This window comes from Medicago sativa, chromosome 3 (assembly GCF_051527215.1).
Source record: "Medicago sativa cultivar Bolivia chromosome 3, Bolivia_mono, whole genome shotgun sequence".
NCBI lineage: Eukaryota > Viridiplantae > Streptophyta > Magnoliopsida > Fabales > Fabaceae > Medicago > Medicago sativa.
The window spans coordinates 50256600-50281610 of NC_140751.1; the positions used below are offsets into that span (position 1 = coordinate 50256600).

The 25011-nt window shown below is 38.2% G+C and overlaps 2 long non-coding RNA genes across 2 annotated transcripts in view; both read left to right on the top strand.

Moving 5' to 3' along the window:
• Window positions 1–19023, top strand: part of LOC146938021 (uncharacterized) — a 38621-nt gene extending 19598 nt beyond the window's left edge. Inside the window, exon 2 of the long non-coding RNA XR_015031097.1 lies at window positions 18840–19023. This is a non-coding gene — a long non-coding RNA (uncharacterized LOC146938021). The remainder of the gene's footprint in view (window positions 1–18839) is intronic.
• A 653-nt stretch (window positions 19024–19676) lies between these two features.
• Window positions 19677–23150, top strand: LOC146938024 (uncharacterized). The gene is made up of 2 exons (XR_015031098.1): window positions 19677–20569; window positions 22380–23150. It is a non-coding gene; the product is annotated as an uncharacterized LOC146938024 (long non-coding RNA).
• The last annotated feature ends 1861 nt before the right edge of the window (window positions 23151–25011 follow it).

The window sequence follows — 25011 nt, forward strand, 5'->3', positions numbered from 1 at the left end:
CTTGTCAATTGTTTACTATTTTTGTTAAAAACTTGTGAAAATTTTATATGTTTTTGTGTCTAAAAATTCCTTAAAAATTCCAAAAGTTTTTCATACACATTTCTTGATAACTTTGTGGTGTTCTTGTGATAATTTTGCATAATAAAAATTGGTAAAAGATAATGTGGCTAATTTTCCTATTATTTTGTGATATTTTGTGCTAAAATTGAGTGAAACTTTGCTTGATTTCAATCCCAATTGCTTGATGAGCACTTGTGACCTATACCACTTGGTCTCATAGGGTTTTAGTTGCTGTTTGTGTTTAATATTGTTGCATAATGGTGAATTTTAGTTGGTTACTTAGCTTACAAGTTAGTTGAGTAGTTAATAATGCAAATATGCTTAAAATTTATTTTAAAATGCCAAGTAAATCATGTTGCCTTAATTCCCATTCCAAGACTTGATTCTAAACCTTTAAAAATGTATTGGAATGTGTGAATTATAGGTCATATGGTTCTTGCATTCTATGAACAAATTTTAGCCATGTTTGCACTCATTTTCTATCCTTTATGTTCTAGTGTTTCTCTTGCTTTATTTCTTTTGATATTGTCATGTGCTACTAACTCCTTTCATTTCATGTTTCATCATTTCATAAGCATTTCCATTTCATCCCATATTCATCTCTATTTCTTTCTTGCAATTTAATTTGTACCAAAGTTAGAATGTAAACATTTAGGAGTTTTGTAATATTTTCCTTTATGCACTTTTAATTTTCTTGGCAAAGAGGCCATAGAATGTATCTAGGGTATGATGTAAAGGACAATGGACTCTAATGATGTACACCGACACAAGCACCGACACATGCACACACGCCACTTTAGATATAGCTAGAATATGCATGTTTAGATGTATGTTTAGGATTGTATGCTTAGATGAATGTTTAGGCTTTATACTTAGAAAAAAAATCAACTTTCCAAAAAAATATGAACAAACTTCACCCAAATCTTTTTTACAACAAACCTTGGGGTCAAAACCCCATTGATTTTCCTTTTCATTTTCTTAATCAAATTTCAATAAACTTTAATCATACTTTGACTTGTTTTTGCAAATGACTAATTCAACCTCACAATTTCCCAATCTCATGCCCTTGAGGCCTCTTTCCATTCTTCAAAATCCAATTTTCAAACTTAAAATCAACCAACAAAAACAAAAACATTTTTGAGAGAGAACTACGGTGGATTTGATCCCTTAAACGGGTACGTAGGCAAGGAACAAAATTACTTCAATTCGACTAAAATAAAAATCCAAAAACATTCCTCTCCCTCCAATTCTTCACTTAGAAAACTCTTAGGATTAATAACATTTTCAAAATAGCATTTAAAAATAAAGCGCGCGCGTAGAAATTAAAGACGGTTCCTATAGAATACTATAGTCGTTATGGGTGCCTAACACCTTCCCGTAGCGAAAACAACTCCCGGACCTCGATTCTCAAGGGTTTTGCTTACTTTTTCCCTTCCCAAGAAAAAATAAGATATCACCGGTTAAAAAGGTTCAAACGTAATCAATGTTTGACACCCGAAAACCAAGATAAAACAGCTGGCGACTTCACTGGGGAGATTCGAGAGTTACGCCTAGTCTTTATTTCCACGCTTGCGCTCTTTTTGCTTGTTTCTTTTACTTGCTTTCCTATGTGAATAAATGTTTAAATTCTTGCAAACGTGTGGGATGAGAATATCAAAAGTCCTGCACCCGGGCTGAGTGAACTTAGGATTTAGGGGGGATATAATCGACAATTCATTCCGGGGGTTGCCTCGTGTTTTGGATTATGCGATCAATCCCACATAGCTGAGGCATTTTGGGGGTGATGTTGTCGGCGCGTGTTGTCGCGTTTAGGAACTTTACCTCTAATTGTTCTATGACGCTATGAACCGTAGATAACCAAACCCATCCATGGCCATTTTTAGGACGTAGTGCGGAGGCTAAACCGAGTGTTGTCTCGAGTTTTAGTCGTCACACGATACTACACTCAAGTTAGACCTTCCACGGATAATCATGGAGCGAGTGTTGTCTCGTGACACCATGATATACGTCGGAGAGGTTGCAACTTGGGAACCTTTTTAGAACCCGGTTACTATCTCCTAAAGCCCTAGTTTCACCGGACACCGTGTCCACCCATGACCCCTCGACTTTGAACTTCAACCCACCATGTTTTCTCCGAACTTGAAACATAATCATGCATTCATGCATACATGCATACATGCATAAACTTTTTCCATGCATTGTTATCGAAGGGCTTAGACAAGTTGAATTTGCAAACATTGTAGGAATGAAGAGGACTAATTCCTACAAGTTCAAGGAAGTGGATTTGGCTAGTTTGAGAGTTTTGGCACTCAAGATTGAGGATCCGACTGGTTTCCGACGTCGTTACGGGGCTTTACTTACTATTCTCCAGACTAATGTGGATGAGAAGCTTGTGCACACTCTAGTGCAATTCTATGATCGGGACTATCGGTGCTTTACCTTTCCGGACTTTCAGTTGGTGCCTACTCTAGAGGCTTATTCTTCCTTGATGGATCTGTCTATTGCTAAGGGGGTACCTTTCTCAGGACTTGAGCCTCCTCTTACTCCATTGGTTATTGCTAAGGATCTCTATCTCAAGACCACCGATGTCTCCAAGAATCTTGTCACTAAGGCACGTGTCCGAGGGTTCACTTCAGAGTATCTTCTTGGGAAAGCCAACCTCAATACCACTTGTCAGGACACTCTCGAGGCTATTCTTGCACTTCTTATCTATGGGCTTATTCTCTTTCCGAATCTTAATGGCTTCGTGGACATGAATGCTATTATGATCTTCCACTCCAAGAATCCGGTTCCTACTCTGCTAGCTGACACATACCATGCTATTCATGATCGTACTGGCAAGGGTCGTGGATATATTCTTTGTTGTGTGCCTCTCCTCTATAGGTGGTTTATTTCGCACCTTCCGGAGTCTTTCCACGACAATCCGGAGAATTGGTCTATTTCGCAGAGGATTATGGCTCTCACTCCTAATGAAGTGGTTTGGCTCACTCCCGCTTCTAGGGTTAAGGAAATTATCTTTGGTGGTGGTAAGTTTCTTAATGTCCCTCTTCTTGGTACCCGGGGTGGAATCAACTATAACCCGGAGCTCGCTTTGCGACAATTTGGTTTCCCGATGAAAGATAAACCCATCAATCTTGCTACAGCTCCTTACTTCTTCCACTACTCCAGTGCTCCCACCGGCATAAAAGAGGATTTCATGGAAGCTTGGACTAAGCTTCGGAAGAAAGAGGTGAAGCATATGGGTGTAAGGTCCGGTATTGCTCATGAGGCCTATACACAGTGGGTGATAAACCAAGCTGAGGAGATTGGTATGCCTTACCCCTCTATGAGATATGTGTCTGCATCTGTTCCTACCATGCCTTTGCCTTTACTCCCACCTACCCAGGAGATGTATCAGGAGCATCTAGCTATGGAGAGTCGGGAGAAGCATCCGTGGAGAGCTAGATACTATGAGGCTGAGAACTTGATCATGACTTTGGATGGAAAGGATGAGCAGAAGACTCATGAGGTCTTGACACTGAAGAAAGAGTTAGCTAAGGCTAAGAGAGAGATTGAAGAGAAAGATAGGATGCTTATGAGGGACTCCAAGAGGGCTAGGGGTGCCCGTGACTTCTATGCACGATATTGCAGCTATGAGTCTGAGTCTGAGGATGATGCTTCCACTTCCTATGCTTGAGGATTTCCATTTCCTATTGTTATTTCCATTTGTTTATGTTGAAATTGTCTTGTAAAACTATATGTTGGTTGTTTCCCGTTCATGTTAATTGTTGTTTAGTAATGTTTACAAGTTTTTAATTTGTCTAAAACCCTTCGATAACATAAAAAGAGTCTTTTTTTTGCATATGCATTAACACATTTCATGCATCATATGCATTTATCGGTCACAAAAAACTTCTCTCGTGCTCATTGCCTCCTGGTTTTGTCCGCCGCAGTCTGAAAAGTGGCTCGTGTTCGCAAGGTCTACCAACCAGACAGAATTCATCAAACAAGATTTCACAAGAGAAGGGTGATGGCTAACTTTGAAGAAGAAAATGCTCAGCTCCGTGCCGAATTGGCCGCTATGAAAGAAGACTTGGCTAAGGCTCATGATGCTATGTCCGCTATGATGGCTGCACAAGAACAACCAGCCACTTCTATTCCGGTTACTGCTGAGGTGATTCCCTCTATCCCACTGTCTACTGTGGCTACTGATGCTCGTTTTGTTATGCCCAACGGCCGTCCTTATGGCCTCTCAGCTTACTACTCTCCTAATACTGCTGCTGGTGTCTCTGGTTTTGCTGGTCAAGGACAGATTCCTGTATCCACTGCTATGCCTCAAGTAACCACTGTTGTTACCGACCCTATTGTACACACTGTGCAACAGGTGATTGATGTTGACACTCCGCGTGGACAAGATCCCGCAATGGAGGCTATGAAGAGACAGTTAAGGGAGTTGGCTGGAGAACTCCGTGAGGTCAAGGCTAGCCGGGGAAACAATGGTGCTCCTGCTAAAGCTCGTGATCTATGCTTGGTATCCCGATTTGAGGTTCCTAAGAAATTCAAAGAGCCAGAATTTGACAAATACAATGGGACTTCTTGTCCACACAACCATGTCATCCGGTATGTCCGAAAGATGGCTAACTATGCAGATAATGATGCACTAATGATCCATTGCTTCCAGAGTAGCTTGACAGATGATGCAGCAGATTGGTACACTAGCTTGAGCAAAGACAACATCCATACTTTTGAGGAACTCGCTGCTGCTTTTGAAGGTCAATATGAGTTCAATACTCGTCTGAAGCCAAATAGGGACTCTCTTAAAGCCCTACCTCAGAAATCAGATGAAACCTTCCGAGAATATGCTCAAAGATGGAGAGGGGCAGCTGCCCGTGTTTCTCCTCGACTTGATGAGGAAGAGTTAACACAAACATTCCTGAAGACTCTGAAGAAGGAATATAAGGAGAGAATGATAGTCTCTGCCCCAAACAACTTCTCTGATATGGTTACAATGGGAACTCGCCTAGAGGAGGCTGTCCGAGATGGTATTATTGTCCTTGAGAAAGGTGAATCTTCAACCAGTGCGCCAAAGAAGTACGGTAACGGCCATCACAAGAGGAAAGAATCTGACGTAGGGATGGTGTCTGGTAACCCATCTGCAGCCGCTACACAATTACCTCTGCCCTATCACTACATGCAGTACTCTCAACATCCTTTCTTTCCACCATTTTACCAGCAATATCCTCTGCCACCGGGTCAACCACCAGTGCCCGTCAATGCTATTGCGCAGCAAGTACAACAACAACCTCCTGCTCAACAGCAACGGCAGCAACAACAGGGTCCCCGACCCAAACCTTCTTTTCCACCAATACCAATGCGGTATGGCGAGCTGCTCCCAACTCTACTGGCTAAGGGACACTGCGTCACTAGACCAGGAAAGCCTCCGCCTAATCCATTACCTCCCAGGTTCCGTCAGGACCTAACATGTGAATTCCATCAGGGTGCTCAAGGTCACGATGTTGAAGGTTGCTTTGCTCTGAAATATATTGTGAAAGACCTGATAGAAAAAGGACGGTTGACTTTTGAGAACAGTGTTCCTCATGTCCTTGACAATCCGCTTCCAAACCATGCTGCTGTTAACATGATTGAGGCCATTGAAAGGGTTCCCGTTCCTCAAGAGGATCCCATGTTGGATGTCCACAATATCGTTACTCCCTTGGTGCCATTACATGTCAAACTTTGCCAGGCTTCTCTGTTCAAACATGATCATACTTCTTGTTCAGAATGTCTTCGGAACCCTATGGGCTGTTGTGTTGTGCAAGATGATATCCAGGGTCTGATGGATGACAAATACTTGATCGTCAGTGATGTATGTGTGATTGTGCCAGTGTTCCATGATTCCCCTGTTGAAAGTGTATCTCGGGCAAAGAATGTTGAGCCTTTGGTGATCAGGTTACCTGGTCCGGTATCTTATACCTCTACCAAAGCAATTCCCTACAAGTATAATGCAACCATGATTGAGAACGGGGTGGAGGTGCCTCTGGTATCCCCAGCTACAGTTGACAGTGTTGCCGGTGAAATTACAACTCTGAGAAGCGGAAAAGTCCGTCCACCCTTGTTTCAAAAGAAGGTGGTGACACCTATTGCCACGATAACTCCACCAGTTGCTCCTCCTGTTGATAAGAACCCCGACCCAGCAGGCCAATCTATAGAAGAGTCTAATCTGGACGAAATCCTGAGGCTTATCAAGAAAAGTGACTATAAGATTGTTGACCAGCTGCTACAAACTCCATCAAAGATATCCATCCCGTCTCTGCTCATGAGCTCAGAAGCCCACAGGAAGGTGTTAATGAAGATACTGGAGCAGGCTTATGTTGACCACGAAGTCTCTGTGGATCAATTTGATGGGATAGTGAGTAATATTACTGCCTGCAACAACTTGGGGTTTGGTGACGATGAGCTCCCCGAAGCAGGGAAGCACCACAACTTGGCTCTACATATCTCGGTGCACTGTGGGTCTGATATGATATCTAACGTTTTGGTGGACACTGGATCATCGTTGAATGTAATGCCTGAGTCCACACTAAGGCAATTGAGCCATCATGGAATTTCTCTGAGGGGTAGCAGCTATCTGGTTAAAGCTTTTGATGGATCCCGCAAGGATGTTCTCGGGGAAGTGGACTTGCCAATTACCATTGGTCCCGAGACATTTCAGATTACTTTCCAGGTCATGGATATCAATGCCTCTTACCGCTGTCGCCTCGGAAGACCATGGATCCATGACGCTGGAGCAGTCACGTCCACTTTGCATCAGAAGCTCAAGTTCATGAGGAATGGTAAGATTGTCACTGTGCATGGTGAGGAAGCATATCTAGTTAGCCAAGTATCATCGTTCTCTTGTGTTGAAGCAGGGTCCGCTGAAGGGACATCATTTCAAGGATTGACTGTTGAGGGTGCAGAACCCCGGAGGGCTGGTGCTAGCATGGCTTCATTGAAGGATGCCCAGAAGGCTGTTCAAGCAGGGCAAGCTGCTGGCTGGGGCAAAGTGATTCAGATTCTGGAAAACAAGCGTAAAGAAGGCCTTGGATTCTCCCCGACATCTGCTGTTTCAAAGGGAACTTTCTACAATGCTGGGTTTATCAATGCTATTACTGAAGATGCTGCCGAAAGAAGCCACGTGCCTACATTTGTTATACCAGGAGGCACTGTGAGAAATTGGGAAGCCATTGATGTTCCCTTAGTCATGCATGCTTCCATGTAATGTGTTTTGTTGCTCATGTTTTTTGTTTTCAAAATAACAATCCTTTCGCTCTGCCCAAGGCGAAAGTGATATCATTGTAAGGGCGTGTTTGTTTCGGCATTGCCGTTATCAATAAAAGTTGTCGTTTTTCTCACGACTCTTTGTTTTTTACTTTTTTAGTGCCTTTTCTTGGAAATAATGGTAATGCCAGAAAAAACCAAAACATCTGTATTTTCTTGTTAATTTCAAAAATCTGCATAGAAAACATTTTTCCTAAAAATCATTCCAATCATATCATGCAGATTGAACCACAATAAACCCGTTGAACACAGTGACCCTATGGTTCCTCCAAATTTTGAATTCCCTGTATATGAAGCTGAAGATGAGGAGGATGATGAAGAGATACCATACGAGATCACTCGACTGCTTGAGCAAGAAAGAAGAGCCATTCAGCCTCACCAGGAAGAGATCGAGCTTATCAACCTGGGTACTGAAGAGAACAAGCGAGAGATCAAGATTGGTGCTGCACTTGAGCCAAAAGTGAAAAAGAAGATCATTCAGCTTCTCCATGATTATCCAGATGTCTTTGCATGGTCCTACGAAGATATGCCGGGTCTAGATCCCAATATTGTGGAGCATCGGATACCGACAAGGCCTGAATGTCCTCCTGTCAAACAGAAATTGAGAAGGTCTCGTCCAGACATGGCTCTTAAGATCAAAGCTGAGGTGCAAAAGCAAATTGATGCGGGTTTCCTCATGACAGCTGAATACCCTGAGTGGATTGCCAATATCGTACCAGTACCAAAGAAAGATGGGAAAGTTCGAATGTGTGTTGATTACAGGGATCTGAACAAAGCCAGTCCGAAAGATAACTTCCCATTACCTCATATTGATGTGCTTGTTGACAGTACTGCTCAATCCAAAGTGTTCTCCTTCATGGATGGTTTCTCTGGTTATAATCAGATACGAATGTCTCCTGAAGATAGAGAAAAGACGTCCTTCATCACTCCGTGGGGAACGTTCTGTTATAAAGTGATGCCGTTTGGCTTGATAAATGCGGGTGCTACCTATCAAAGGGGTATGACCACTCTGTTTCATGATATGATTCACAAAGAGATTGAAGTGTATGTTGATGATATGATTGTGAAGTCAAGTGATGAAGAGCAGCATGTCGTGTATTTGAAAAAGATGTTCGAAAGACTAAGAAAGTACAAGCTGCGGTTGAATCCTAACAAGTGCACATTCGGTGTACGATCTGGAAAGTTGCTAGGCTTTATTGTCAGCCAAAGAGGCATCGAAGTTGATCCTGACAAAGTCCGAGCCATCAGAGAGATGCCGGCCCCTCGAACTGAGAAGCAAGTCAGAGGTTTCCTCGGACGTCTGAATTATATTTCAAGATTCATATCTCACATGACTACCACCTGTGGACCAATTTTCAAATTGCTCAGAAAGAATCAGCCTGTTGTATGGAATGATGAATGTCAGGAAGCTTTTAATAGCATCAAAGAATACCTGTTGGAGCCACCTATCCTTGTCCCGCCAGTGGAAGGAAGGCCTTTGATTATGTATCTGTCAGTGTTAGATGATTCAGTGGGTTGCGTTCTCGGTCAACAAGATGAGACTGGTAAGAAAGAGCATGCTATCTACTATCTGAGCAAGAAGTTCACCGACTGTGAGACTCGGTATACAATGCTTGAAAAGACTTGTTGTGCTTTAGCATGGGCTGCCAAACGCCTGCGTCATTATATGGTGAATCATACAACTTGGTTGATATCCCGAATGGATCCAATCAAGTACATTTTTGAAAAGCCTGCTGTTACTGGAAAGATTGCGCGTTGGCAAATGTTATTGTCTGAATATGATATTGTGTACAAAGCTCAGAAAGCAATCAAAGGAAGCGTCCTTGCTGAGCATCTCGCTTGTCAACCTCTTGATGATTACCAGCCAATTAAATTTGATTTCCCTGATGAAGAGATTATGTATCTGAAAGCGAAAGACTGTGAAGAACCACTGATCAATGAAGGGCCGGACCCCAATAGCAAGTGGGGATTGGTGTTTGATGGTGCTGTTAATGCTTATGGTAAAGGGATTGGAGCCATCATTGTAACTCCACAGAGGCACCACATTCCTTTCACTGCTCGAATAACTTTTGAATGCACAAACAACATAGCTGAATATGAAGCATGCATCTTGGGCATTGAAGAAGCCCTCGATCTAAGAATTAAGCACCTTGACATCTATGGAGATTCTGCACTTGTTATTAACCAGATAAAGGGTGAATGGGAGACTCATCATGAGAAGCTAATCCCATACCGTGACTATGCAAGACGTCTGTTGACATACTTTACAAAGGTTGAACTGCACCACATCCCTCGGGATGAAAACCAGATGGCTGATGCTCTCGCTACTTTGTCTTCCATGTTTCGTGTGAATCACTGGAATGATGTGCCTGTGATCAAGGTGCAGCGTCTTGATAGACCCGCTCATGTGTTTACTATTGAAAATATGCCAGATCAAGCTGATAGAGATGTGAATGATAAAAAGCCTTGGTATTACAACATCAAACAATTCTTGCAGAATCGTGAATATCCACCTGGTGCTTCCAACAGGGATAAAAAGACTTTGAGACGATGGGCTAGTAGATTCTTTCTGGACGGAGAAATCCTATACAAGAGGAACTATGACATGGTCTTGCTGAGATGTGTTGACAAACAAGAAGCTGAGAAGTTGATGCATGATGTACATGATGGTACCTTTGGGACCCATGCTTCGGGCCACACTATGTCGAGGAAATTGTTAAGAGCCGGCTATTACTGGATAACTATGGAGCGTGATTGCCACAAACATGCTAAAAGATGCCACAAATGTCAAATTTATGCTGACAAGATTCATGTGCCTCCACATGCTCTCAATGTTATCTCTTCCCCATGGCCTTTCTCTATGTGGGGCATTGATATGATCGGAAGAATTGAACCGAAAGCTTCCAACGGACATCGTTTCATTTTAGTGGCAATTGACTACTTCACCAAGTGGGTTGAAGCTGCCTCTTACGCAAATGTGACCAAGCAAGTGGTTGTCAAGTTTATCAAAAATAACATCATCTGTCGATATGGTGTTCCCAACAAGATCATCACTGACAATGGTTCCAATCTGAACAATAGTATGATGCAAGCTTTATGTGAAGAATTCAAGATTGAACATCACAACTTTTCTCCTTATAGACCTCAGATGAATGGTGCAGTTGAGGACGCTAACAAGAACATCAAAAAGATTGTTCAAAAGATGGTCACTACTTACAAAGACTGGCATGAAATGCTACCTTTTGCCTTGCATGGTTATCGTACTACAGTGCGCAGTTCAACCGGGGCAACTCCTTTCTCTCTTGTGTATGGCATGGAAGCAGTTCTCCCTCTAGAAGTGGAGACTCCATCTCTTCGAGTGATCATGGAAGCAAAGTTAACTGAGGCTGAATGGTGTCAAGGTCGGTATGATCAATTGAATCTGATTGAAGAGAAACGTATGGATGCTATGACTCATGGACAGTTGTATCAAGTGCGAATGAAGAATGCTTTTGACAAGAAAGTCCGACCTCGAGAATTCAAGGAAGGCGAACTTGTATTGAAAAGAAGGATAAGCCAGCAACCCGACCCAAGGGGCAAGTGGACACCTAACTACGAAGGTCCTTATGTTGTCAAGAAGGCTTTCTCTGGCGGTGCTTTGATTCTTACACACATGGATGGTGTTGAACTCCCAAATCCTGTTAATGCCGATATAGTCAAGAAATACTTTGTCTAGAAAGAAAAGAACATCGTGGTAGGTCGAAAACCCGAAAGGGCGGCCTAGGCAAAAATGCGCTTCCTGGTGGATCGAAAACCCGAAAGGGCGATCCAGGCAAAAGTAAGGGACAAAAAAATGAATATGAAAGAGCTCGCTGAGATTGTACGCAACTCAGGCAAGAATGAGCGCCTCGATGAGCCGAAAACCCGAAAGGGTGGTTCATGCAAAAATGAGGTTGACAATAAAAGACAAGTAACTATATCTGGCAAATCACCATCACCCTTGGGGCATCTGCAACTGTCAATGATTTTCTTCATCAGAGGCTTCTGTACTTGTGAATTCAAAATTTCTATGAAATGTAGCGGTTATCGTGTTCAATGTATCACCAACCAATAAAATTACCATTTTCCAAGCTTTGCAAATCCGTGAAGTCAGGCCTTCGGCTGACTTTCACTCTTCTACATCAATTTGAGCCTTTCTATTGTTTGAAACTCTATTTTCTTTCTACTTTCAATGCTATATACAAAACATTTGCTTTCTATTTGATAATGTCAATGTCTGAAACAAACATCTGTTGAAAACTAAAAATCCTTTCCTGTCTATTTTGAAAGCAAACCTGAGCAATAGGGTACATTTCAATGAAACATGCATGAATAAATGAATGTCAATGTCTATTTCAATACATGTTACAAGCAAGTCACTCCCCAGGATGATCTATGGTCAATGGCAAGAATGAAAAAAAACAGAATGAAAATGAAAAGAAAAATGAAAAATGAAAATAAAAAGCTCGCTAAGTTGAAAACCCGAAAGGGCGGCTTAGACAAAAATGAGCACCCCGCTGATTGACAACCTATGAAGGCAAATCAGGCAAAAATGGGGCAATGAAAAGAATCTTTACTCCCCGGTGAATCGAAAACCCGAAAGGGCGGTTCAGGCAAAAATGGGGTTGAAAATGAAAGAATGAAAGAATGAAAATGATATGAAAAGCATTGACCACAGATGCGAACATCCAATGTTTACCCAGCACTGATACGCCTAGCAACGGCGACCTGTATCCAAGAACCTTCCAAGGATCCTTTCCTTTACAAGTTTTATTGCCCTCAGCCATGGTCTTGATACGTCTCCCAACGACGATCTCTCCAAAGAGGTTTTCCCCTGTGAATATGTTGCAGCACGAGCCACTACGTGCCCAAACTTCCAATGTTTTATCTGCCTTTGTGAAACTTTCTCTGTCAAATTACAAGCCAATCATGCATTTCAAGCATTCATACATGCATAATCATGCATTTTTTGTGCCCATACATCCAATAATCTTGCTATACCATGCATACATGTTGCATATCCAACTGGCAACTGTCAAATTCAATGCCAATTTCAGTTTCAATTCCAACTGTCAAATTCAATTTCAACTGTCAAATTCGACGCAATCTCAACTTTCCAATCTCAATTCCAATCATGTCAACTGTCAAATTCGAAGCAATCTCAATTCCCAATCCCAATTCAATGTCAATTCGAAGCAATTTCCAATCTCCAATTTCAATTCCAATTTCAATGACAATCTCCAATGACAAATATCCAATGTCAATGTCAATGCCAATATCCGATGTCAATGTCAATGTCAATGTCAATGTCAATATCCAATGTCAATGTCAACATCAATGTCAATATCCAATGTCAATGTCAATTTTCAATCCAATTTCAATCCAATTTCAATGTCAATTGCAACTCTCCAATCCAATGTCAATGTCTATGTCTCAATTCAATCCCAATCCAATCTCAATGTCAATTGCAACTTTCCAATCCAATGTCTATGTCTCTGTTCAATCTCAACTTTCAATCTCTCTTTCAATGTCAACTTTCAATTCAAATCAATGTCAATTCACTCTCAATTTGCTTTTGGGCCAACAAAAATGGTCATGTCTATTTTCAAATCAAGTCAATGACAATTTACCCTCAATTGGTATCTTGTTAAACCAGACTTTCAATTTATATTCCGTTACTGGTCAAGTGCCAGGTTCAATCCGAAAAGAACCACTTGTACCTGCTTATATACCTATGCTGCCGGACAAACGACAAGTTCGATCTAAAAGAACAGTTTGTACCCAGCTTATGCTTTGTTACCGGTCAAACGACAAGTTCGATCTAAAAGAACAGTTTGCACCTTCCCACATGACGTGGTGATAATCCAACAAGCAAGTTCGATCCAAAGAAACAGCTTGTATCAACCCTTTTGTCTATGTCTCCAGCCAAACAGCCAGTTCAATCCAAAAGAACAGTTTGTGTCTGCCTATCTGTTTGTATCTTCAACCAAGCGTCAAGTTCGATCCAAAGAACAACTTGTATCTGCCTATATGTCTATGTTTCCGGTCAAGTGCCAAGTTCAATCCCAAGAACAGCTTGCACCTATCTCTTGTTTTGTATTCCTTGGTCAAGTGGCTAGTTCGACCCAAAAAACAACTTGTACCCTATTTTCGATTCCCTGGTTCGTCTACCCTGTCAATGATCACTCGAATCCCCAGTGACATGACAGGTTCCATAGACTCCAGTTGTTTGTCTTACATTCATAATCAGAATATTGCATGGCATCCATATCTTTGAAACTCTGAAAGCGTATTTTTATGTCCAAAAACAGTGCAAATGCTAATATTTAAGTATCTTCGTCCCGTCAACTCTAAGACTTCGTCTCTTGACTCTCCGGACAAAGAAACTTAAATAGGGGCAGCTGTTATACCCTAATTTTGGACCTAAAAATACTAATCAATTGTCCCTTTCTTGCATTTCAAGTCATTTGATATGTCTCTGAACAATTGCATTTTTCTTTGCATTCTATTTCAATGTTATTTGCAAAATTCATATGCAAGGGTATTTTAGTCATTTCTTATGATTAAATCTCTTTCGATCTTTAAAAATTTGTTTGAGTCTTTCCATTTGGTTAGAATAAGTATCTGTTTCATTCTATGTCAAAATCCATTTCAAAAATTGCATTTGAAGTCATTTTGAGTCAGTTTTGCCCCTAGGGGCATTTTAGTCTTTTCATGTGTTAAAACCCTGTTTAAATCCTAAAAAAATTGTCTCTGAGTCTTTTAATTTTGCTTGTATGAGTCTTTGATTCAATTTCTGTTAAAAATCCATTTTTCAATTGCATCTGAGTCATTTTCAGCCCCAGGGGCATTTTGGTCATTTCACACGAAATTTCGGCAGAGAGGTACTTTAAAGTACCTTATTTAGGCCATTGGTTCATTTTAGTCCGTTTTGTCAATTTTAATCGTTTCACTTTACGTTTAGTCAAGTTACCATTTTTTATTCCAATTTTATCTTTAGTTTTTTTCTAAGTCCAAGGTGTCCAAAATTGCATTCAAGTCCCTTTAATTTTCTTTTTAGGCCTTTTAATTTTGTTATTTTGCAATTTAGTCCTCTTTTGTCCAAATCATCTATTATGTACACGTGTCAGAGTCTTAGTGGTCCACAGAAGTTTGTTACAAGGGTATGCCACATGTCAAAACCCCATTGGTCCAGTCCATACATGTGTCAGCTATAAAAGCCAACTCACCAGTCAAAGTCAGCAACCACCATTCATTTTCTGTACACATCATCAAAAACAGAAATTCCATTCTCTCTCCACCACAAAAAGATCAAAACGCAGAAAAACTCAAGAACATGATGAACGAATTCATCATCTTCAAACCCTAATTCATCAAATTTCCCCAGAAATCATCACAATTCGTCACTAACATTCATCATCAACATGAATCATCATTGAACCGCAATCAAAAATTCCAGAGAAACAAACACCATTAGAGTTAGTTACGTATTGTAACAAACCCTAATTTGTCCAATTTTTCCGTCAAAATCCATGAGTCAAAACCCTAAGTTCAATCTAACCGATCAGAATCAGTAGCAGCTCTCAGATACATCATCATCATCGAGCAAGAATCACGCGAACGTTGCAATTCGAGTGCGAGTTCGTTACGGAGCGTGACAAACTCAAGCACCGATCACAGGAGGCGCGTGCGTGAGTCAGAGAAAAAGAGGAATCAAAGCGAAGGCGAACCGGTTCATCATACTCGTTGAAAACGAAGAACACGAAGAGAGAGAAGAGGAAGAACCTCCAAAGGTTGAACTCAGATACTTACCAGAAGCCAGGACGAGGCAACAACTTGCTCTATCGTCTTCCTTCGTCATAACCTCCAAATATTCATCAGGTAAACCTCTTTCTCTCTTCTGTTCTTATTTTGTTTTTGTTCGAATCTGTTTCTTTAGATCTAGTAGGATCCAAGGCTCGTCTGAGAATTCTAAGGTCGGATTCGTCATCGCCACAAAAAAGGATTTCAGAAAACATGAAAATATTTCGAATCGGAGAAGTTTGAGTCACCGGCGCCGGAAACCGTCGTCGGTAACCGTCGCCGGAGTTCCTTCTCTCATCGGAGAAGATGACCGGCCTTAGAACAAAGAGGAAGAAGGAGAGTTGCAGACTCTCTCTCTCTAGATGGACTTAGAGAGAGAAGTTGGAATGGGAAATGTGAGTTGGACCGGTTCTGTGGATTTTATACTCTCCCTGAACCGGTTTAACCCACACCAAGCCCTAACCCGGTCCATTTCCTCCCTGGAGCCCATTCTGCCTGGCCTGTGCATATGCTGCTCTTTGCGCCCCCATCCCTGCGTGTTTCTTGCTATTTCTGCTATTCGTACCCCCTGTTGTGTTAGATTTTCATGATAAGAGTCCTAAATTTTTTTTACGTGTCCTTAATCATTTTTCTTGACTTTTTTTGTGACATTGTTATGTGGTGGATCTTGGTAAAAAATATGTGTAGCACTCTTTCTATTTGTTTACCATTTTTTTTTGTTAGAATTAGTAATTTTCTTGCACTTTTTAGCCTAAAAGATCCTTTAAAGAATTCCTAAAAAATTCCTATGTGTTCTTAATCATTTTCTTGATATTTTTGTAATATTGTTATATGTTGAATCTTGGTTAAAAAGTATGTGATATTTTCTTGTCAATTGTTTACTATTTTTGTTAAAAACTTGTGAAAATTTTATATGTTTTTGTGTCTAAAAATTCCTTAAAAATTCCAAAAGTTTTTCATACACATTTCTTGATAACTTTGTGGTGTTCTTGTGATAATTTTGCATAATAAAAATTGGTAAAAGATAATGTGGCTAATTTTCCTATTATTTTGTGATATTTTGTGCTAAAATTGAGTGAAACTTTGCTTGATTTCAATCCCAATTGCTTGATGAGCACTTGTGACCTATACCACTTGGTCTCATAGGGTTTTAGTTGCTGTTTGTGTTTAATATTGTTGCATAATGGTGAATTTTAGTTGGTTACTTAGCTTACAAGTTAGTTGAGTAGTTAATAATGCAAATATGCTTAAAATTTATTTTAAAATGCCAAGTAAATCATGTTGCCTTAATTCCCATTCCAAGACTTGATTCTAAACCTTTAAAAATGTATTGGAATGTGTGAATTATAGGTCATATGGTTCTTGCATTCTATGAACAAATTTTAGCCATGTTTGCACTCATTTTCTATCCTTTATGTTCTAGTGTTTCTCTTGCTTTATTTCTTTTGATATTGTCATGTGCTACTAACTCCTTTCATTTCATGTTTCATCATTTCATAAGCATTTCCATTTCATCCCATATTCATCTCTATTTCTTTCTTGCAATTTAATTTGTACCAAAGTTAGAATGTAAACATTTAGGAGTTTTGTAATATTTTCCTTTATGCACTTTTAATTTTCTTGGCAAAGAGGCCATAGAATGTATCTAGGGTATGATGTAAAGGACAATGGACTCTAATGATGTACACCGACACAAGCACCGACACATGCACACACGCCACTTTAGATATAGCTAGAATATGCATGTTTAGATGTATGTTTAGGATTGTATGCTTAGATAATGTTTAGGCTTTATACTTAGAAAAAAAATCAACTTTCCAAAAAAATATGAACAAACTTCACCCAAATCTTTTTTACAACAAACCTTGGGGTCAAAACCCCATTGATTTTCCTTTTCATTTTCTTAATCAAATTTCAATAAACTTTAATCATACTTTGACTTGTTTTTGCAAATGACTAATTCAACCTCACAATTTCCCAATCTCATGCCCTTGAGGCCTCTTTCCATTCTTCAAAATCCAATTTTCAAACTTAAAATCAACCAACAAAAACAAAAACATTTTTGAGAGAGAACTACGGTGGATTTGATCCCTTAAACGGGTACGTAGGCAAGGAACAAAATTCCTTCAATTCGACTAAAATAAAAATCCAAAAACATTCCTCTCCCTCCAATTCTTCACTTAGAAAACTCTTAGGATTAATAACATTTTCAAAATAGCATTTAAAAATAAAGCGCGCGCGTAGAAATTAAAGACGGTTCTTATAGAATACTATAGTCGTTATGGGTGCCTAACACCTTCCCGTAGCGAAAACAACTCCCGGACCTCGATTCTCAAGGGTTTTGCTTACTTTTTCCCTTCCCAAGAAAAAATAAGATATCACCGGTTAAAAAGGTTCAAACGTAATCAATGTTTGACACCCGAAAACCAAGATAAAACACCTTAAAAATCGTACACAAACCTTAAAAGACTACTATTTTGAGATGGAAGAAGTACTTCTATTATCAAAGAAGTTTAGTGAATTAGAAGATAAGCGGAAATTAAGAAGGGCAAAACATGCTCTATATAATGAACTTTAAGTTTGCTATGCATATTGGGAAAACAAATGATAATTGAGCTCTAAGCTGAAATCTTCACAAAAATGGCAAAACACATTTCCCAATATTGTCTCTTGGGAGTTTTATGCATTGTGTTGGTTCTAGTTTCAGGTAACTGATAAACTGATATTATTTACTTATTTCTTTTTCTTGCATTTTTGTTTTTGTAACTTTTTTTAGGAAAAATATTTTCTTAGTTCAATAGTTTTTTTTTTTTGAAGAGATTAAAATGAATTATATTAACACACCACAAGGGCCTTCCTAGCACAAGGAGTGCAAAAGGAAGAAACATCCGAGCTCAAACAAGAGTCAACAAAATATTTACAAGGCTACCGCCTAACCACCAAAGAACAAAAAACTAGAAACAAAGAAACAGTTAACCAATGTCTAAAACAGAGAAGGGGTTAGTCCACCAACCATGGTAGTTGAGGGGAAGGCTGGCATATTTCCCCTTCAACCACGTGAAGGTCAGAGACTTGATCTTGTCCACCACCTGTGTAATAGAGCAAAATTTGTTTTTGAAAATTCTATTGTTTCTTTCTTTCCATATTTCCCACGTTACTGCAAACCAAATAACCTGTAAAATAGCACGCCTTGTTTTGGCCACACCACCCAAAAACTCAAACTGATGAAAATGACTATTAGCGTCACCTGGCAAGACCACTACCAAACCAAGCCACCTAAGAATATAATGCCACACAGCACCAAAAACAGCACAATGTAATAATAAGTGTGAAGATGTTTCCACCTCCCCACACCCACCGACACACAGCTGAGCATCGACACCAATAACATGACGATGATAAAGATTATTTTTGGTAGGAAGCCTATCACGAAACAAGCGCCAAGCAAATATAAGATCACCTTCAAAGGAACATCCTTATGCCACAAAGAAGAGACAGGCACTTCAGAAGTAACAGGACCTCAATAGTTTGTTATATTTGATCTGGAAAAAGTTTGATATAATCTTGTCCATTGTTGTTAACATTTTACAATATAAATCTACATATACACTTATATAGATTAAAATGTGAGTATTGAATTGGTGAATTTAATTTTGTGGCAGGACCAACACCACGTTCGAGTTTATGCTTGAATAATAATCCTTCACTTTGTGATAACCCTAATAATTGCTTCGCAACATGCCACGTTCTGCTATTTAGAAAAGGAGTATGTGTTGACCGTATTTGTTGCTGTCTTTTATATATGGTTTACTAAAGATTGAATAAACTTCGAACCGAAAAAAAAAATATTGAACAAACAATCCCATCAAAAAAAGATGGCATATACTAAATAAGAAACATCTTTCCTCCAAAACAGTACAAAACAGGATTGTGAAATAAATAGTATGGAGTTAAACTCCAATTTCTTCCAGAGTATATGTGAAACTGCCAAGATATATATTAATCCTTTAATACAGCATTAGACAGAGAAGATATCTAACATGGTTTCACTATTTTAGAGAAAATTAAGTTACTTGTAGTTCAAGATACTGAGATTCTTGAAGATCATGTTCCGCCGTCAGAAAAGTTTCATAACAAAGTGGTGAATGGTGATTGATATTCAAATTAACTCAGAAACTCAGGAAATGAATAACTTGGCTTATATTTATGAGAAATATGCATGTTGAGGTTCTAAAGAATTGAAATATATTTTTATGAATTTATCATATTATATGTATACCAAGAGGATGAAAAGATCTAAAGTCAGTGCTTATTAACTTACATTTCTATAAAGGACTTCCAATTTCAAGTATCAGCATTAGTGAAACTATATAACGCGAGATGAATATCATTCTAAATGAAAATAAAAGATCCAACGAAATGATTAGGTAAGCAAACTAAATGAAACTATATAATAAACAAAATAGAAAGCTAGTAGTAATAATCGAGTCGAGTCAAAAGGATCTGATATGTCATTGAATGACAGGGCTAATAAACAAAACGCAAACTGAAATATAATATAAGCTTTTAACAAAAGTAATAAGATTATTAGTAAAAAACAAAAAGACAAAATCGGTTCAATGAACAAAAGTATAAAATCTGGATGATGTACATATCATATAAAGGGATAGAAAAGTAAGAAAAGGACAAAAAAAAAAAAAAAAAACAAGATAGATAGGAATCAAAAGAAGTGGCCTGGCCTGTGAGGAAATCGAAGGTGCACAAGTAAATATAGCTTCGAAAAGTTGTACCAAAAGTTTTTCATATCTTATTTTCAAAGTCATTTTTGTTTTGTTGAATTTCCTTCAATGCAAAAAAGATACTCTCTCTGTCTCAAAATAACGATCTTTATAATATACTTTTATGTTTCAATATCGCTTTAGAATAACAAAGCAACATTTTTTTTTATACTATAATACATTTATTTATTGAATTTCATCCAACTTAACTACTCCACTAACAAAAATTAATAACGATAATTTAGTAAATAATATTAATTTTACCATTGAAATCAACACAATTAATCATTTTCTTAAAAATCGTACACAAATCTTAAACAATTTTTATTTTGAGACGGAGAGAGTATTTATTTTATTAAGAACTTTATTAAAATTGTGTTTGGCCCCACTTTTCTTTAGAAGTAGAATATAAGTGGAAATTAAACAAGTTCCAAACATGCTCTATATAATGACCTTTAAGTTTGCTATGCATATTGCGAAAACAAACGATAACATAACTCTAAGATTCCTCAAAAAATAGAACTCTAAGATAAAATCTTCACAAAAAATGGCAAAACACATTTCCCAATATTGTCTCTTGGGAATTTTATGCATTGCGTTGGTTCTAGTTTCAGGTATGAAACATATGAACTTTCAACCTTAAGTCATATTTCTTCTAAACATACAATTAACAAATAAACTAATACTACTTTCTTATTTATTTTTCTTGCATTTTGGTTTTTGTAACTTTTTTTAGGAAAAATATTTGCTTAGTTCAATAGTTTGTTATATTTGATATGGAAAAAGTTTGATGTAATCTTGTTCATTGTTGTTAACATTTTCAATATATATATATATATATATATATATATATATATATATATATATATATATATATATATATATATATATATATATATAGGGGATGTATCAAATGAGAGGAGTGGTTATTGTGAGAGGGTGAGAGGGGCTATTATTAACCTTTGGATGAAAATGAAGGGTTGAGATTACATTGTTCCACTTTTTGTCTTTCATCTATTTCCCCCTCCTCCTAGTTTCGCAAAAAATTAGATCTTGTTCTACTTTCTTTGTCAAAATCAGATCTTGTTCCACTTTCTTTGTCTTTAATCTATTTTCCTCTCCTCCTAGTTTCGCAGAAAAATTATGACTATGCTTCTTCCCTCTCGATTTGTTCCTTATAATATATATGCTTGACTGCCTAATTTGTTAACTCAAGAACAACCATCATAACTCATAACTTGTTTTTGCTGCTATGAGTTCGATTAAAAAAAAATTAAGGGAAGCCACTGAATGAATTGAATTACTCTTGCTGCACTAAAAACTAACAAGAAAGTTTGGATTTCACAATGTTTTAGTTGTTACCATTGCTAGTTGTGAACTCAAGTAAATTGGACCAATTGATTCGTTTTATCAGTCTCTTTTTTCAATTAATTGGTTGTTCTTTGTGAACTCAAGCTGAACCAACTTCAGTCCTCCCCCACGCCAGTAGTTTCGGCTCCTCCTGACCATACGACGAAAATGGCCAGTCGTCGCAAACTCCACCGCACACCTCAGCCAAGACCTCACGCAGTTGTTCAAAATTGGGTTTTCTTCTAAACTCAACGACACAACGGGGGAGACGACTTGTCGGCGGCCACTTGAGAAGAAATTGGTGCCGGAGTTGTACGGTGGTGTGAACTGAAGAGCAAGGGAAACTGAAAAGACCTGGGGAAAGAGAGAGAAGGTGAAACAGAATCTTATTTTGGAAAACATAACTCACGTGACTCACTTAATCCATACAATGTAATCTCAACCATCCATTTTCATCTAAAGGCTAATAATAGCTCCTCTCACCCTCTCACAATAACTACTCCTCTCATTTGATACATCCCCTATATATATATATATATATATATATATATATATATATATATATATATTAAAATATGTGTATTAAATTGGTATTATTTTTTGGCAGGACCAACACCAGGTTCGAGTTTATGCAACAATAAACATTTTCTGTGTGATAATCCTGATAATTGCCTCGCAACATGCCACGTTCTGCTATTTAGAATTGGAGAATGCTTTGATAATTTTTGTTGCTGTTTTTTACATATATTTTACTAAAGATCGAATAAACTTTGAACCGAAAAAAAAAGATTGAATCCCATAAAAAAAATGGCATGAACTAAATAAGAAACATCTTCCTTCTCCTTCAAAAATAAAAAAAGAAACAACTTCCTTTAAAGCTTTTATTTTCACGTTTGAAGCATGTATATCAAATATGTTTACATTGCGATTCTCGGCAGAAAAATAAGTTCCATGTGAAATAAAAAAAGGGAGTACGTGTGAAAAACCAACAGATCATATTTGTTGTGTTTTCATCTTGTACTGAGCATTTTCTGTTACATAATATACTTTTTTTTCTTTCTATTTTTGCAAAAGAGGCTGCAACAAAGAGCTACAACCAAAGAAAAAGGAACATACAGAAAGGAGGGGACTAGGCCAAGACTCTCAAAAAGTGACAAACCTAAAGCTTGGCATTCCAGGCTTGTTTTGAAAAGAAAACAAACTAGAAAGGAAGGATGGAACTGATTCCCAAGAAAACAATCCTTGCAAGGTCAAGCCAAAGCTTGCAAGGGAATCAACACATTGGTTTCCTTTTTTGAAGATGTGAGAAATTATAAAATTTATGCCCGTCAGAAGCCTTTTACAATTAAACCATATGTTTCTTAGCTGTCAAGGAACAAGAGAATCATTTGAAAATGCCATCACCACTAGCATTGAGTTTGATTCGAACAAAAAATTAATCCAATTTCTCTTATAAGTTGTCTCTATAGTCCTCATTGCTCCAATGAGCTCAGCATGGAATGCAGAAACCAAACCAAGATTTTCAGAGATGCAAAGGATACAGTCTGCATCGCAGTTTCTGAAAATTATACCACATGCAGAAGACAGCGAAGAGGAGGATTCATCTGTATTTCCTTTTATCCAGTTTCTAATAGGAGGGTGCCAACTAACTTCTTTGATCTGAGGGGCCCTAGGAGGATGAATGTGTAAATCAGCTGATAACCAATGAAGAGTTATTGTAACATCCTGATTTTTAGGATATTATTATTTTAATTGTTTTATCAGTTATTTATTTGTTTGATGTGTTTGAACTGTTGGGTTGATTGGCCGTTATTACAAATAAAGAAATTAACGGTATTTTGGTAATTTTGGAGTGAAGGGCATGTTAGTAATTTAAAAGTGGAGGAATATTTAATGAGGTTAGTAGTAACTTTGAGGATTTAATAGAATAGAGGTAAATGTTTCAAAAATAAAAGAATAGAGGTAAATAGTAAAAATAAGATTTAATTGAAGTGAAATGTAGAGTTATTTTTATGAGTAGAATAATGACTAAGCCCAGTATGAAATAAGTGAACCAAGTCTAATTGGTGTGAATACATAAGAGTGTTAGTAGTCACAAATTAGGGTTGAGAAATCATTTGGTAAATTTACACATAGAGGCACAAGAGAGAGTAAAGCAAGATAGAAAGAGAAGGAAGATCTAAAGGGGAAAAAGAAGAGAAAGTTTGGAGGACTAAAGTGAAGGGGTAGATTGAAGCTTAGGGGAGGCTTAGCTTTTGGATTGAGAAGTAAGAGGGAAGGTTATTTTCACCATCTAGAGCTTATGAGCAATGGTGTGATTTTTGGGCAATGTGTGTTCGTGCATTTTTATGACATCGTTGTTGAATTAAGTTGAATTTCGTGCTCCATTAATGGTGGTTATTTTGAATATGTGAAAAGTAATATAATCCTGTTGTTATTGCATGAAAATCTATGTTTGGTTAGGATAAGTTGGTGTTTAAGTGTTTTTTAACTTAATTGAGTGAAAATCATGAATTTGTTGATGAATGTTGCTCAATCTATGTTATAGCACATTGTTATGACATTGGATAAATGTATGTGGTGGAAACATGTTGTTGTTAAATGTTATTGTGTCTTGGTATATGGGTTGTTATATGTAAAAATGAGTTTTTAAGTGTTAAGTTGTTTTAAGTGATAATTGAGTTAATTGATGTTGAAAAGAAATGATATTAAGTTGATTAAGTTAGAAATAATGTATAAGTGATTGGGTATAACTGGTTTAAGGATTTGAGACAAATTCGATGTGAATTGGATCGAAAAATGTTGTTGAAAACAGTGTTATGCGCGACAAAAGAAAAACTGCATAATCCCTTACCCGATGCACACGCAAGACTGTGCGCCTGGGTGGCACGAACCGTGCGTAGTTCACTGACTTGGGAAGCACGACCGTGCGCCCCTGTGGCACGATCGTGCACCCCCCTCTCTCTCTCTCTCTCTCTCTCTCTCTCTATATATATATATATATATATTGATTTTGTTGTTATAATTAACTTCCTTGTTTGTAGGAAAGTTCAGTTATGATGAAATGTGTTAGAGTATAGCTTAGCTTACAGTATACTATCATCTCTCCTCTATATATACTTGTAAGTATAAACATTCTAAGGTGTGAGAAACTTGCACGTTTCCAACTTTCTCTCATTTTCTTCTTAGCTTTCTATGCTATTTTAACTATTTTGATTCTCTCAACATCTCGAAAGCTTGAACGTTTGCTGTTTAACTTGCATGTTTTGATTTTTTTGAAATAAAACAATTTTAATTAGTTAACTTTTATTAAATTGTAAATCTCAATTTTAATAAAACAATTTTAACAACAAAACATATGAAACAAATCAACAAGCTTTTATTAAATTAACAATTTTAATTAGCAAACATATATCCAGCCATGAGAGATTTTGAGAGTAGGAGAGGCGGGAACCCTAGGGCTAGCCATGGGCAACCGCGTCGGAGCTTTTCTCCAGCAAAGAGACATCATGGGGGGATAGGGGTCCAGCCAGGGTGGCAGATATTGGGGGGGGGGGGGGGGTGGGGGAGATTGGACTGTGGTGCGGTCTCGGAAGTGGAAAGCGACAGAACTGGATCAAAGAGGACGGGACAGGTAAAGAGGTTCAGATGGCCAACGAGGAGCGACGACAGGTACTGGACATCATCGGTTTCAGGGTTCTGACAG